Raw genomic sequence first — 16,120 nt, forward strand, 5'->3', positions numbered from 1 at the left:
TTAAGCTCTATTGAGGGGCCCTTTACACGAGGACAGTTTCTGGAAGAAACGACACAATAGCGTTTCCTTCACACCTTTTCCTTCACACCTTCTCCCTGTTTACATGAGCGCTGTTGAATTTTTAAAACGCCGTAATGTACATGCCAGGTCGCTAGGTGGCAGTGTGATCACCTTATTCTTTGCCCATACAAGGACGTTTCTGCATGACGTAATTTCGTAATCGTCTTTCCGGTTTTAAACACGGAAGTAGAGTACGCCTTCTGTAGTCATTTAGACTTGCCAAAAAGCTTTTTTCAAACTAAAAAAACCCCAAACTGTTTAAAAGTTTTAATATTTGTCGGGTGAGAATGTAACATATATGTGACCAGCTTATCAGAATAACGCCTATTGGAAATCTTTAACGAGCAGCGAGGACCGGGAGCGCTGAGTGTGCTATCTGTCAAACCCTACTGTAGGCTACTGGCAGTGAGAAAACACTGTCGACGTGCTTTTGTAACGAACGTTAAATGCCGACCGGGTACAGCCATCGGCTCCTCGCAGCAGTAACGTTATGAACATCTAACTGAAGTTGGCCGCAGTGTAGCTTAATTCTGAATGTTGTCAAACTTCATTCATACTGACGTTTTATTTTGAAAATGTAATCGCGTGTGTCGCGTGTGCAGGCACGTCAGAGTTTCTGAAATGTGCCGTCTCAAAGCGATTACATGGAATGATCAGCGTGGGGCGTCTCAAAGAATTTCACTCTGGAAGGTGGTTTCAAAATGTGTCGTTTGCTAAGCCCAAATTCGTCGTCGCCGTCTAAAAGGGAGGCACTAACGATACAATAATTCCCCGTCACCATAGGAAACCGTCCTCGTGTAAAGTGCCCCTTAGATGACATTAATTTTCACAGGTCATCTGGAAGGTGATTCAGTAACTAGGGACAGTGTTGGATACATTAATGGCTTTCCACCACATATAACAGCACAGTACAGCTCTACTCGACCTGGTCTTACTCGTCTCTACTTGATATAGACTGTTTCCATAGCAAGTTTACTCGCCTCCGCCCACACCTGGTCGTCATAGCGACCGCATATCTGTCCTCCGCCCATAGCCAAGTAGGCTATAACGTATAACGTTAAAATTAAATCCATACACGGAACTTTTAAACTGGTTATGAAATACTGGTGCCTCTAAATGACCTACAGTGTACATGGGCAAATGTGAGAATCGGCCAGGAGAATGGATATCACTTTGTTGTTACTCAAACTCACATGCATGCACTGCGCGGGGGACGGGAGTTGCGCTACCGGCAGAAGGGAAGCCTCTACCTCGGCGGCAACTCACCAGGCAAGACCGCAGCTTCGCTAAACCCCCGCTTCCGGCCTAGCGGAGCCGACGTTACACGCAACTACAAAGGGCTTCCCGAGGAGCGGACTTTTTCTCTCTCAAAACAATTGAAAACCACCGCCATGTTAAAGCTGAGCAAGGAGATCGATTTTATTTCACCAGAGAAGAAGGCAGCAACACAAAAGACTGATGGAAATAACAAAAGAGAAGGTAAGCCCCACTAAACTGGTATCCAGCATTGACAGTAGACAGTTAACACGATTCTGCCTGACCAATCAGTCGTCTGCAGTGTTTTCACGTCACGGTATGGTACCGGGTTCACAGCGCTGGAACCTCAACAAAGCAGGGACCAAAACTAGCACGACTCAACCCCGACTCAACCCGGACTGTCCACGTTTTTGATCGGTGGAATGAGACAAAAAAGCGAGACGAGCTGGGCGGGGCCGCGCTGATACCAGCGGTGGAAATAGGCCATAAGTGCTAGCAAATATGTCAATTTCCAAAAAGACTGATAGAACATTTTCCCTTTTTGTTGTGTTTATGGGTCTCTATTTGATAAGGCACTTACTCCCAGGGGTACTCGCAGTTACTGTACTGTATGTTGGGGGTACGAAAAAAAAAAAAAAAAAAATCAAGTACCTTCTGGAGGTAGAGGGAGTCCTACACCCCTGTGTAAGGACTACTGTAAGTGCAATAATAATAATAAAATTAAAATGTTCAAGAGAACAGCGATAACATTTTCTCACCAACTATTTGTGAATTGGTCTGAATCAGATCAAAAATAGTTACTCTCTGTCATAGGTTTTCATTGGCCGGGAGCGAGGTTCTCTAAAAGTGCAGGAGAACTTCACTGAAAAACAATGCTGATTTATTTTGCGCGTGATCTCACACATATCTGAAAACATTCACTTAGTATGACAGTTATTGAGAGTTGATTTTGAGTTAAGTTGTGGACCAGCGATGTAATTCATGCACAAATGACATCACTGATCCACAACTTAACTCAAATCGACTCTCTAATAACTAAATGAATGCCTGCCAAACTGTTTAGTTTTCAGATATGTGTGAGATCATGTGCAAAATAAACTAGCATTGATTTTCAGTGGTTATCCTTTACTGTAACTGTTCTGGTAGCTCAGTTGGCTAAGGTGTCTTCATGCAACTGCAACATACTGGGCTCCAACCCAGGTGGGGAAGAAACCTTTGAAAATCTGCGTTTAAAAATTCTATTCGGGTGAGTTTTGCACATGTGGCATGTCAATGGCGATAAAACAATATACTTGCATTCCTCACCTCTCTCCAAATTTATCTGAAGAATTCAGAGAGAATCTGCACTAGACTGCTGAAAGTGACAAAGTATTTTGAGAATCACATTTCCGATGGTTTGGTACAGTATGTTATTCTGAAAATATGGCTGATATTCATAAAAGTAATCATACAGTTAACTGTGTTAAAAGGAGATGAGTGAAACAGATGTAGGCCTAGGTTTAAAGGCCAGCACTAATAGTCCCTTCACAATGTGTTTTGGCATTTTGACAGTTTGTTTTTCTGAAGGAGCTACAGACATTTTATCAGCACACATTGGATTAAAAGGAGGAAGCAAGTGTCTTATGATTGAATAGAGAGGATCAAAACATTAACTTGGCCTTAAATGCTCGCAGTCACAACTGACTCATGTACAAGTATGAGTATACAGTACATTTATATTGCTGAAACTTTCCCCAACTAAGTGAAAGAGGTTCAATATAGATAAACCAGTCTCAAGCCGTTTTTCAGTCGTCTCCTGGACCCAGACTGAGCCTTGTAGGCTTCCCATCTATCAGCCATTCATTGTGGCTCTTCCCATACATGACCTGAGGGCTTTAGCAGGCTGGCTGAAATGTTGCAGTGCATCCCGAGTCCCTTATGTAAAGTATAGATTTCCTTTGCTTCTCACTAGTAGTTACACAACCCTCTGTTGGCTATAGACCGTTCTCATGGGGGGCATTTTGTGTCGAAAAGGCAGGGTAAACACAGGTTAAATCAAAACACTAATGAGGGTTTCAAACTTTCATGATTGGAATTTGGAAACCCTCATTAGTGTTTTACATAAGGTAAACCAGCCCGTCACGTGAACTCACATTTCATTTGGTTCTCCGTGATGGTCTGGCCCCGACGCCAGTGGGGGGGTTTAGCAGAAGCTGCAGAGCGGAAGAGCCAATCAGCGACTCCGCTGTGATTGACAGCGCAAGTTGGCCAATCAGGAACGCCACTAGCACTGCACTAACAAAACAGTAATGGCCGCCTCCTTGCCTGATCGTCTCGAGGAGTCATGTCAGCGTTTGTCTAGTTTAAACAGCCATAAAGTGCAGTTATTGCAGAAATAGACTCAATAACAACAATTAAACAAGTACAGGAGTATCGCCGCAACCGCAGAGTTTCTCGGCGGAAAATATGTTTTTGCCATTCTCCCGAGTGGATTTGGGTTTGATTGGATCCGACGCTGATTGGCTGAAGGAGTTCTCTGTCAAGGCAACTATGCCCGCCCATGCTCCCGCCCCTGCTAAAATCCCCCCATGGCGTCGGGGCCAGACCGTCACAGAGAACCAAATGAAATGTGAGTTCACATGACGAGCTGGTTTACCAGGTTAGCACAATCATGCCAGTGCAGTAAAATAATATTCACTCAAATTGTTTCAGGATATGGCAATTTTAATCTTTTTCTTTTTTTGCGGTATTAGGAACGTGGAATTATTTCCGCCTGTTGACAGATGTCCCTTGTTTTGTTATGTGATTTCAAGGCTGAATGCAGCACTAAGTGGTTTGTAAAGATGTTTTTACAAAGATTTTTTGCAGCGTGCCAACACAAATTACAGCATCCAGACCCCTTAATTTAGCGATAAAATGTACACAGCGGTGCGTATTTCCCCCTGTTACATTTCAACAAGCTGCCCACTGGCAGTGGCTATATCCCATTACCCTCCCTGCCTATGGACCAATCACCAGCGTCTCCTGGTCTATCCCCACCAATCAGGGTCAAGTGCTCCATCTCGACTGAATGACTATTGACAGTATTGACCTGCTGATGGATAACTCATTAGCCTCATCATTGACAAACACACACCACCTGCCAAATAGATAGATACCACACTGTCAAATAGACACATACACCCTGAAACACACGCACGCACACACACACACACACACACACACACACACACACACACACACACACACACACACACACACACACACACACACACACACACACACACACACACACACACACACACACACACACACACACACACACACACACACACACACAGCCACCGGGATAAAATGACAGACACACCAGTCCAGAGACAAATACACCCATACTCCATCACAAAACAGATACATTCATGTCAGCAGAAAGATAGGCATGTCACCACCCAACTGTTCATATTTAACTGGTGGACTGCGGTGGACCTAGCCACATTTACATTGAAAGCATTTACTTGATGCTCTCATCCAGAGTGGCTTACACTGAGTGTTGCTAAAGGACACTTTGATTGATACACATGGGCCGTTGTAGATCTGGACCCAGTGACGGGCGGATATACTGTAATTGCTCAGAGAAGAAAAGGTGGATAGTTGATTGAATGGTTGTTATAGTCTCGTAGGCTGTTCTAATGAAATGAGTTCACATATGCCCAGAGCAATAGAGCGCATTCAGCCTGATTGCCACAGGATTCCAATGAGTTACAGAGCTCCTTCTGTTACCACCCTGACCCTGAGTGTTAATTTTCTTAATAGTAAAGTGTATGCCTCATTTCTCAATCTGTGAGCTTGTTGGTGTCTCTATTCTGCTTCACAGTTCCTCTAAAATCAATTTAAAGAGGAGGATGATAACTTTAATAGCAGCATCCCCCCCCACACACACACACACGCACAGAAGCCCAAATAAAAACAAAACAATCCCCTCTAGCACCTGAGTACGCACTTGTCCGGCATCGAATAGGCAAACAATTCTTTGCATTTGTTTTGTTCTTCTTTTGTACTAGGGTGGGGTTTGAAACATATGACAACACAACTCTGAATGTGTGAATGAAAGTTAATACAATTAGAAGAAATACTTTGAATGGGAATTTAGTATGCCTAGTTGAGTTACATGAAATTAAATTACTGTATCTGAATATGCTGGGAACAAGGGATAATGAGGTTGTTTACATACTAGCTGTATAGACAAACAGGGACACACACACACACACACACACACACACACACACACACACACACACACACACACACACACACACACACACACACACACACACACACACACACAGCATCCTTGAAGTTGAAAGTGAACTTGTGACCACAAGATCACCAGTCAATGGTTCAAACCCATGAACCAACAGGGAATTTACACTCACCAAGAATTTGGTAACTTCATAGCTGCAAATTTTGCACTCTTCTCTGTCCTCTCCTTTATCGCCAAAAGGCTGGAAAACAGCAACCTGCGGTCAGTCAGTACAAGCACAAACATTCTGATCATTTTTGATAGCTAGGATGTGGATGAGAGAAACAGAAACACGTGTGCGTCACATGGTCTAAACGCTGTTTCAGAGGCTCTTCATCCCCCTTAATGCAAAACTCTTGGGGACACTGACAGAGAGGCACACATGCATTCTTAATCTGGCTCTCAGCCCTTTATCAACTCCAACAAATAAATGGATAGAGCAGGGATGATTGTAGCCTACTGATAGATTATCCATCGCTGTACTGCCCCCTAGTGACTTTGATGTTGAATGCAACTATATACTGGAGTCTATCAGCATCAGACAGTGTTCATACAGGTAGTTGTCAGAATGTAGAGTCTCATTGACTGTGCAGACATACGTTTTTTTCCTATGGTGTCTGGGTAGATTAGCGAAAGTCAACTTTCAGGGTTTTGATTATGACAACACAAAAGGGAAATAATAGGGGTCAAAACAGAAGATCAGCTGGATCAGAGACAGTGAGATCTTGATAAAGTCACAACAGACTTACAGTTGAAGTTTTGGGTATTGCCATGTCTTCAAGTCCGAATGAAACTTGATGAGTATCCATGTACATTAAAGAGTAACCGGTCTAAACAATTTAGCATACAGTAATACAGTAACGTTACTGAAAAACCCCTGTAGTTGACACGGTGCAGGGTGCAGCATGGACTCGTTAGAGAGCGATCTATGTTTCAATGTCGATTGGTACGACTGAAATCTCCACGACCGCGGCGCAACTAGTCCTGTCTGGTTGTTTACAATCTGACTGACTAAACATGGCCGTTGCCAAAGTCCCCGATGACAGTTCCAGCTAGTTAACTCGCGATTTATTTTATTTTACTCCTCTGATTCCGCAAAATTACTCGTGGTGCAGTGACTGATTAAATCGGCTGTTTAGATTGGTGATCACGTATTTCTCGTAAGTCGTTAGCAGCTGAAGCTAGCTAGCGAGCTAACTTCTCCATTGGGAACAATGACAGCGACTTCTGCAGGTAGCAGCACCTGTCTCACCGCTAAAGGACTGGACATAAGTCTGGCCGCTTTGCAGCGACAAGACCCCTACATCAATAACATTGTGGATGTGGCCAGCCAAGTCGCCCTGTATACTTTTAACAACAGGGCAAACGAGTGGGTAAGTTTGCAAGGGGTGCTATACGTTAGCTAGCTTAGCTTCGTTATTCTGGGCATATGCGCGCTTTCTCACTGACACTGCTTTACCTTATTTAGCAGTACCTCTGCTAGCGGTGCTTGTTCAGGCCCAGTGATCTTGGGAAAGTTCTGAAAAGTTTCCAGTAAAAGAGGAATGGTTTAATAATTATTTGTTTAATTATTACTGTAATTCCCTGAAGTTTACAATGAGAGATAATGTTTGTTCATCTTCACCCCCACTGTTGTTATAGCTCAGCAACCACAGACAGAAATATTCTGAAACGTTACCAAGTCGGGGTCCACCCGCTATGCCGACCATCTATGATGCCGACCACCCGCAATGCCGACCTTAGGTTTAGGCGTGGGGGTGGGAGAGGTTAGGGTCTGGGGGAGGTTAGGTTTAGGCGCTGGGGGAGGTTATGTTTAGGCGTGGGGACTGGGAGAGCTTAGCTCCAGCCGGTCCACACCGACACGCTGCATGCCGCCTCGCTCAGCTGGTTCTGCTTGTGGGCTATCGGCATTGTGGCCTGTCGGCACATAGATCTCTCTCTCTCTCTCCCTCTCTCTCTCTCTCTCTCTCTCTCTCTCTCTCTCTCTCTCTCTCTCTCTCTCTCTCTCTCTCTCTCTCTCTCTCTCTCTCACACACACACACACACACACACACAGTGTGAGAGACACACAGTGATCTGTACAGATCACATTCGCAAAAGAGATCTTGTATCTCAAATGTCTTATCTGGTTAAATAAAATAAAAAAAACACACACACACACACATAGACATACACACACACACACACACACACACACACACACACACACGCATCCTTTCTCTTGTTTTCTAACCTCGCGTCACCAGCCTCTCTCAAAGGAGAGAGAGAGCCTGGTGCCTATAACTGGCAGGGTAATCTGAAGCAGCTTCCACCGTAGCCTCAACGCGAGACTCTTCAGTCATTCTTCCTTCAGAGTCTCGTATGCGTGGTCCCCTCAGCCACTGCAACGCCGGCTAAGTGGCTGCACGCGATATACACGCAATCAATCACAATAAAACTGTACCTACCTCTGAGCCAATGTTGTTATCCAAGATGACGCTGCCCTTGCACTCCCAAATAGTGCGTAGTTTCCAATACCGAGCACTTTTTCACATGGCGGAGCCGATGCTCAAAATTGTAAGCTGCACTACACCCTCCCAACCACTGAGCACCGAACCGATACATCCGGCGCTGTGGAGCACCTAAAAACTTCGGCACTGGCATGTGAAAAAGTGCTCGGTATTGGAAACTACGTACTATTTGGGAGTGCCTGGGCAGCGTCATCTTGGATAACAATATTGGCTCGGAGGTAGGTACAGTTTTATTGTGATTGATAGCGTGTATATCGCATGCAGCCACTTAGCCGACGTTGCAGTGGCTGAGGGGACCACGCATCCGAGACTCTGAAGGAAGAATGACTGAAGAGTCTCCCGTTTAGGCTACTTCCACCGTTTCTGGACCTGGGGTAAATCAAGGAATCGGAACCCGTTTACCAGATACATGTGAAAAATCATCTGTGTAGCTAATGTTAGCTAGCTATAGCCTGATAACACAAGGTGACTAACGTTAAAAAGTTACATAGTACATAAAACAAAACGTTAATGCAATATGGTATCGCCCGCTTGTTCGTGGCGACTATTATGCTACACAACTCAAACGGGGGAACGACAAAAATGTGTTGCGTATGTTCCATTTCCGGTGTCTAGGCCGGAATCAGCCGAGAGGTGTAATTCAAGTATAATGGGAACGCGATGTTACTGGCAGGGCATGGTCTTCCTCCCTAAGACCCACCCCCAGTGGTGTTTCCGCTTTGTCCCCCATCTAAATGGTTTTATATGGTGTTAGTTTGTTTTATTTTTCAGAGCTGAATTGTTTTTTGGAGCCGTTTTCGGCGTTTCCGCGGGAACACCGTGGTCTGTTTCTGCCGGAACACCGTGGTGCTATGCTTTTGCCCCACACTGCCCCACACTACTTGTTTTCTTATATCCGTTTGCTTGTTTTGTTTGTATTTTCAGGAGAAGACAGGGGTGGAAGGTACTCTGTTTGTCTACACAAGGTAATGTTTGGCTGTGGCATTGAGTTTGATATCTTACATTCTTAATAAATGTTTCCCATACCTAGGACGGACGAATCAGCGTGACATCACAACAAGAACAAAAGTAATTGTGGGTGCCACTGCAGCAGAAACTAGTATGAAATATGCTGAAAAGCTGCGTCAAACAATATCTCAAAAACTAGACATCACATCGATTATATTTTGACATTGTGAGTGAAAGCAGGAGTAGCTAAAGGGTCTCATGTATAATATTGTAACGTGTTTGGGTAATCCAGGTATTACCTGTATGTGATGTGCAACCTAAGTGTCTGGATCGCAGCTAGGAACTGATATGTGTGGGTGTGTTCCTAGGGGGAAGGGGATATATGTGACCAGCGGCCGGGGCGGAGGCCAGTCAGGCCAGGGTGGGCGAGCTGACCGGGTGGTTTAGAGCTAGCAGCGAAGCTAGCTGCTAGGAGCGTGTATTGTGAAGACAAGAATAAAGAGCCTGTACCAACTTCAAGTCTCCAGTTCCTTGGACGAATACCCACTTCGTTACATTTACTCCTCACCCAACATTAGCTCGACGCCCACGTCGACACCCACAACCCACACATATCCCCCTGTACCAAAACACACCAACACAACATTTTTCCCATCACCACATCAAATTATAATTCCCCAACAACCAGTCTTTTCTTTTCAGCACCCCCGTCATAATGTCCAGTTTGCATCAGGTACTCCGTAATGTCTAGTTTTCCATTAGGTACCCCCATAATGTCTAGTTTCCCATTAGGCACTCCATAATGTCTAGTTTTTCATTATTTCCTTCTTTTTCACACATTCAATTCAAACACAAGCCCCCACGTTTTCCTTAGCTTTTCTTTTAAACCCCATTTCCATCCCCCCTTTTCCCAGCTTCACCAATTCCCCTGAAGCACTCTTTTCGGTCCCCCCTTTTTGTTTGTTCCAGTAGCAAATGCACGAACGAGCACCGGATCGACATCCTCGTCCTCCGGTCTCCACTCGCGCCCGTCGACTCTCCAGCTGACCCTGGCGTCGTCCTCCCGGCCTCGCACTCGCTCGTTTTTCCGTCCCCCTCCTCCAGGGTTGAGGACAGCAGAGCGAACACCACCGGCGTCGATCTTCCCCTCGGCTCTCCGCTCGTCTTTCCGTCCCCCTCCTCCAGGGTTGAGGACAGCAGAGCGAACACCACCGGCGTCGATCTTCCCCTCGGCTCTCCGCAGTGCAACGTTAGGGGGTGTATAGCAGTTAGGCTGGGCCGGTTCCCCCGGCGGTAACCCCTCTCGCTCACTCGGAGACACGAGCGTCGCTCTCCCGACTGTAACAACGCTGCAGACGATGTCCCTCTCTTCCCTCTGGCTGTTCACGCTCTTCCCAGCCTGCGTCTCACCTCCGGCCTCCACACTCTCAGTGCAGTCCCTGGCCAAGTGCTCCGGTGACTGGCAAATCCAGCAGAGTCTCACCTGTCTGCCGCCTGCACGTCTCTCTTCTCCCGCTGTCCCCCGATCTCCGACAGCCTTTGGACACTCCCTGGCTAGATGTCCAGTCTCGCTACATGTCCAGCAGGCTCCCTGCTGTCCATGTCGTTGTCCCGCATACCCGGTCCGTCTCCCGGAACCGCATCGGCACCACCTCGCCACGTGGCCCGGCTCTCTGCAGGTCCAACACAGTCTCTTCCGTGGCTCTTCCGGCCGCTCTCCCCGCTGCATTACCTCCGCGCTCATCAAGTCCACCCGCTGCATGACTTCTCGCAGCGCCCGCATCACCTCTACTGCCCAGGCAGGAGTCTCTTGCACCAGCCGTCCGACCTCTCTCAACACACGGGCCTCCATGCCCGCCAGCATCGAGCTGATCCCCGCCGTCAGCTCTCTTTTCCTCCCGTTCACCGATGGCCATTCTCCGGAGATACTTGATTCTCCGCGCACCATCGCACGTGGTTTTAGCAGCTAGCAGTTAGCAGTTAGCACCCCTGGTAGCTAACTTACTAGCGCCAGTTTCTAGAGCCAAAAAGCCGCACCACCCGTCTCTTTTGCCGTTCCTTCTCACCCTCTCCCCTCTCGGCCGAATCAGAGGCGTTACCGCTTTGCTGTCTGGCACCAATGTAACGAAGTGGGTATTCGTCCAAGGAACTGGAGACTTGAAGTTGGTACAGGCTCTTTATTCTTGTCTTCACAATACACGCTCCTAGCAGCTAGCTTCGCTGCTAGCTCTAAACCACCCGGTCAGCTCGCCCACCCTGGCCTGACTGGCCTCCGCCCCGGCCGCTGGTCACATATATCCCCTTCCCCCTAGGAACACACCCACACATATCAGTTCCTAGCTGCGATCCAGACACTTAGGTTGCACATCACATACAGGTAATACCTGGATTACCCAAACACGTTACAATATTATGTAGTGCTAAAGTTGTATGAACTGTCGCAGTTTTACAATGTGTGAATTTAGTAAAAAGTAGTGTACATGCACAGCCTGAGTGAGGTCCAGCTTCATAATAATATAATAATAATAATATAATGCGACCCGCATTATAAAGCTTGAACAAAGTATAAAACATAAATTGTGATTTCTCAAACAGTACAAAAGATCAATTAAAGCTGAACTAAGGTGATAGAGTCCTAAAAGTGGTGACTCATTTCAAGTTTGGATGGAGTGTCTAGCTTAAAGTATGAAGGAGTAGAGTTCAAACATGGTTTCACCATGAGCTGCTGTTTAAAACCAACGGCAGTTGCACCCCGAAGTATAGCCAATCCGTATGTTTACAAACATGCTGATTCGTCCTATACTGTGTGAACAAGTGAGCTTTACTGGTAAACGATATTGTGTTAAATAATTTCAATGAAATGCCAAGTACATTCTATATAAGCTTAGTGGAAAGTTAAATACAATAGTTTTCTTTGACACTGTGTCACATCCAAACAACAGCTTGACTGAATGTTTACAAAGTTTAGGCTACATGCTAACATGCTAGGCTGTTGTGGCATTGTATGAAAGGGAATGTTGTGTCAAACTCCAAGTTCTTGCATTGTTTATCAGCAAACATACATCTCATGAATATGACTTGCTGCAGTGTGAATCAGTATAAAAGTTTACATTCAAATGCATATACAATTTTTCAATGCTCAAAAATAATTAGCTTATTCATGAGGAAAAACTAGTTTTATTGAAACAGCTGTAAATCATTGCTTATGCGCAGTTCATATTAATGCTACAGATACTGTATGTCAACATAGAATGCCCTCATTAGTAGAATAGGTTATGTTTAATGTATAATGGTGATTACGGTTAGGGTCCAGGGATGGACCGATACAGTATATCGGCCGTATATCGTATCGGCCGATATTGGCTTTGGTGACTGCAATCGGCAAAAAAAGATGCTGTTCTCCGATTGCAGTGGTTGATATTTAGTTAGATATTTATATTCAGTTGGCTTACATCTTTTGTTGTTTCTTTGTTTCATAATTATATTACACTATGATTGAATTTGTACTGATGAAGGGCTCAAAAGACTTTAAAACAGGTCAGTTATTTGTTTATAATGAAGATGTATTTGTTTCTCTATCAAAAAAAGGTGTAAAAAAAAACATATTGTATCGGCTATTGGCCAAATTGTTATTTTAAACATCGGTATCGGCCCAGAATTTTGCAATTGGTGCATCGCTAATTACGATAGTTGTGAATGAATAAATGTTGAATGAAACTCTTCACATGTATGTGTGTCTCTGTGTCCTCTGTATATTTCAGACTGGCATCTCCCAGACATGGTTTCACCATCATGAACAGACTCAACATGGAGAACCTGACAGAGCCAATCACCAAAGACCTTGACTTCCAACTCCAGGACCCATTCTTGCTATACCGCAATGCACGGTGTAAGTACACACACACACACACACACACACACACACACACACACACACACACACACACACACACACACACACACACACACACACACACACACACACACACACACACACACACACACACACACACACACACACACACACACACACACTAGGGGTGTCACGGTACATGTATTCGTCCCGTGAATTTACGGTACGACCCTCGCGGTACCTCGTTTCACGGTACATGAAACGACACGACGAATACGTCAAATCCAGAAGCACCTAAACGCTGTTTGAACGGCATTGAATTGAATTGAATTAAACGCCACAGAAGAAGACACACCAAAACAACACAAGGGCCATAGAAATCCGCGTTCACAGAATGGGACGTTTTGTGGCGATAAGCTGTTTTGCAAATTCTGTCAACATCAAGCCAACGAGGTAAGCTTGCCAATGTAACGTTACGTAGCCGCGACAAAGTCCTTTATAGTTGCGCGTTGCGGCTAAACGTTACATAACACTGACAAAGCTGTTAACTTGTAAACAAGCAACATACATCGCGTGGGATGAGTGATGCGGTCAAGCAGACATCTGCGGATGCAGACAGGCAAGCTGCGGTGAGGAAGAGGCGATGACTCCTTGTCATGTTCCAATAATCCATTAGATGACCGAACGTAATCATATTATGCTAAACAAAACTCACATCCAATAACGTTAAGGCGCTGACAGGGTTCTTTCCCGTACTTACTGGGAAAGTGAAACCCACCCCGTTGTCTGTCAGACAGTGGGGGTATCTTTCAACAGGGGTTAGAAGTTTTTCTTCTTCTGCCGTTTTATTCTTCTTCTGAACATGTAGGTATTTTGACGTTGACTAAAGAAACACTGCCGCCTAGTGGCCGCTTTTGATAGGATTCCAAATTAGTGCTTACATCAAACGCAAATGCTACATAAAACAAATACAACAGGGGGAGGAGTTGGTGGGAGTATTAGGCTACTCCACACATGCGCTCTGTTTACAAACTTGTGTACAATAAAGATTTAAAGTGGGGGGAAATGCCTTTGCCCTGTCAAACAGCTGGAATACAGACATCTGAGAGGGAGGCGCACCCCACACTTTGAAAATCACTGCTCTAGAGTAAAACCTTTTTGTGTGGATTGCCTAGATCTTATTAAATAGTGGACATTTATTCATTCCCACATATTAGACACTATTTCTGATGGTAAAAATAGCGTAAAAAGCAGAATTCAGACATATTCAAAGGGAAAAAAACAGAATTTGGGATTTGTTGCTTTTTTTCCCCATTTTCGTACCGTGCCGTATTCGTACCGAACCGTGACCCCAAAACCGAGGTACGTACCGAACCGTGACTTTTGTGTACCGTGACACCCCTAACACACACACACACACACACTGTGTTTCCCCTACCATTCTACAGCCAGGCCAACAGCGCCCCCGCCAGGCCAGAAAAACATTGCAAAAAATATACCGTATATATATCCCCCCCCCCCCCCCCCCCCCTTAGTACAGGCATTTTAGCTAAAAAAGTGGGTCAACCTCCCACAAATTGCAACAGAAACAAACTCAATGGATTTTGTGTCCTCAGCATGTTCTAAGTAAGAGAAAAAAGTCCTAAGAAATCCCAGTTGTGGAAAGTATTTAAAAATACTGAAATCGGTGATGCCATTATTTGTTTCTATTATGTACTTTATGCCTGTCTGTCCTTCACATATCTCAAGAACCGTTGGCCAGATCTACTTCAAACTCTGGGAGTGCGCTAAGGGTGGCCCGACGGAGTTCCCTGCTGACTTTCGTGAAATTCGGACACTCGCATAGTCATAGTGCCACCTACTGGCAACACAAAAATCGGTTTATTTTGAGAACCGTTTGTCCAATCGACTTCAAACTTGGCATGTGGCTGCTGCTGGGGAAACGAGAAAGTGCAGTGTTGAATTATTTATAAACTCTATAAATGATAAAAAAATCATGAGATCCAAGTGGTGGAAATTCTTTTTCAAAAGGTTTCTTAAGCATAACCTGGTAACAATTTTTTTGTTATGTTTTTTGTTACATTACTATACTTGTATACAAGGCAACATAAATTGGCACTAATCCATATAAATGTTGGCATTGATTAACATAAATGTAAAATAAAAGTATTTAAATATCACTTAAAATAGCACTTGTCTATTACTTTTTAAATACCCGTGACTGCCGAATTGGTGGCACTAATTAACATAAATGTTGGCACAGATGAACACAAACTTAAACATGTTAACTCAAGTTAAGGAAAACTCAAATATTGCTGGTCATCATCAGTGTAAGTTGTCTGGCTCATCATCATCATCATCATCACATGCAGCTTGACTTGAATTTGCACATGCCAGTCCTTTGCAGTTGCTACATGCAACAGAGCACTCAATGTCATGCTTCTTGCATCCACCTCAGGCTGCTGCAGTCTGTCTTGCAGGTGCATCTGATGGTAAGTCAGTACTCTGGACAGAGACAAGCCCCAAGTCCCCAAGAAGTGTCAAACAGCGCTGGAGAATGACTACACAGCTGATGCTTGAACACTGATGCCAGGTCTTGTGAAGCTTTTGCTGCAATAGTGAGTCACTGGAAAAGTAGGTGAGGATCCACCTGCACTGCTTCTCCATCAATCTTCACTGAGGATTTCATAATCATGGTGATTGCCTGATCCCTCTTCTTGAATGTGTACTCAGCAGTAGTCTGTCCGTCCATGGCCAAGATGGTGTTTCCGATGGCCTTTGCCTTATCAACATTCACAGAAGGGTGCACATGGACCCCAGTTGACACACGACACAAGCTTGGATCTGAGCAGAAGGGGTTTCTTTCTTGGAGATAGTGTAGAACTGTCCTTCATGTCACGTGATTGTCATGGTTCTGCTCACCAGTGTTGTGGTTCATCCCTGTCAGCTCTTGCATGGCATTGTTGACTTCAGTGCAAGCTGGCATGGAGAGCAGCCATGTCAAATGTTGCAGCTCCGTCATCCCTTGCCCTCTTGTGAAGCGACCACTTGTTTTAAGACTTCTCATCAGCACCTGCTCGATCACAAGATCTATGGATAGGCCAGCCCATAGGAGATCACTTCGTCTGACCACATGCAATCCCTCTTCAAATCTCTGGTAAACATCTGGATTCATTCCATTCTCCCCCTGCTGGCAGCGCTCGGATGGATGGACGG

At 45.1% G+C, this 16,120-nt stretch overlaps 1 protein-coding gene across 1 annotated transcript in view; it reads right to left on the reverse strand.

The window, feature by feature from the left end:
- cacna1c (calcium channel, voltage-dependent, L type, alpha 1C subunit) overlaps positions 1–16,120 on the reverse strand; it is a gene marked incomplete at both ends in the record, with an annotated part of 493,392 nt that overhangs the window by 466,886 nt on the left and 10,386 nt on the right. The gene's annotated exons all lie outside the window — the stretch shown is intronic.

This window comes from Poromitra crassiceps (genome assembly GCF_964638095.1).
Source record: "Poromitra crassiceps genome assembly, chromosome: 2".
Taxonomy (NCBI): domain Eukaryota; kingdom Metazoa; phylum Chordata; class Actinopteri; order Beryciformes; family Melamphaidae; genus Poromitra; species Poromitra crassiceps.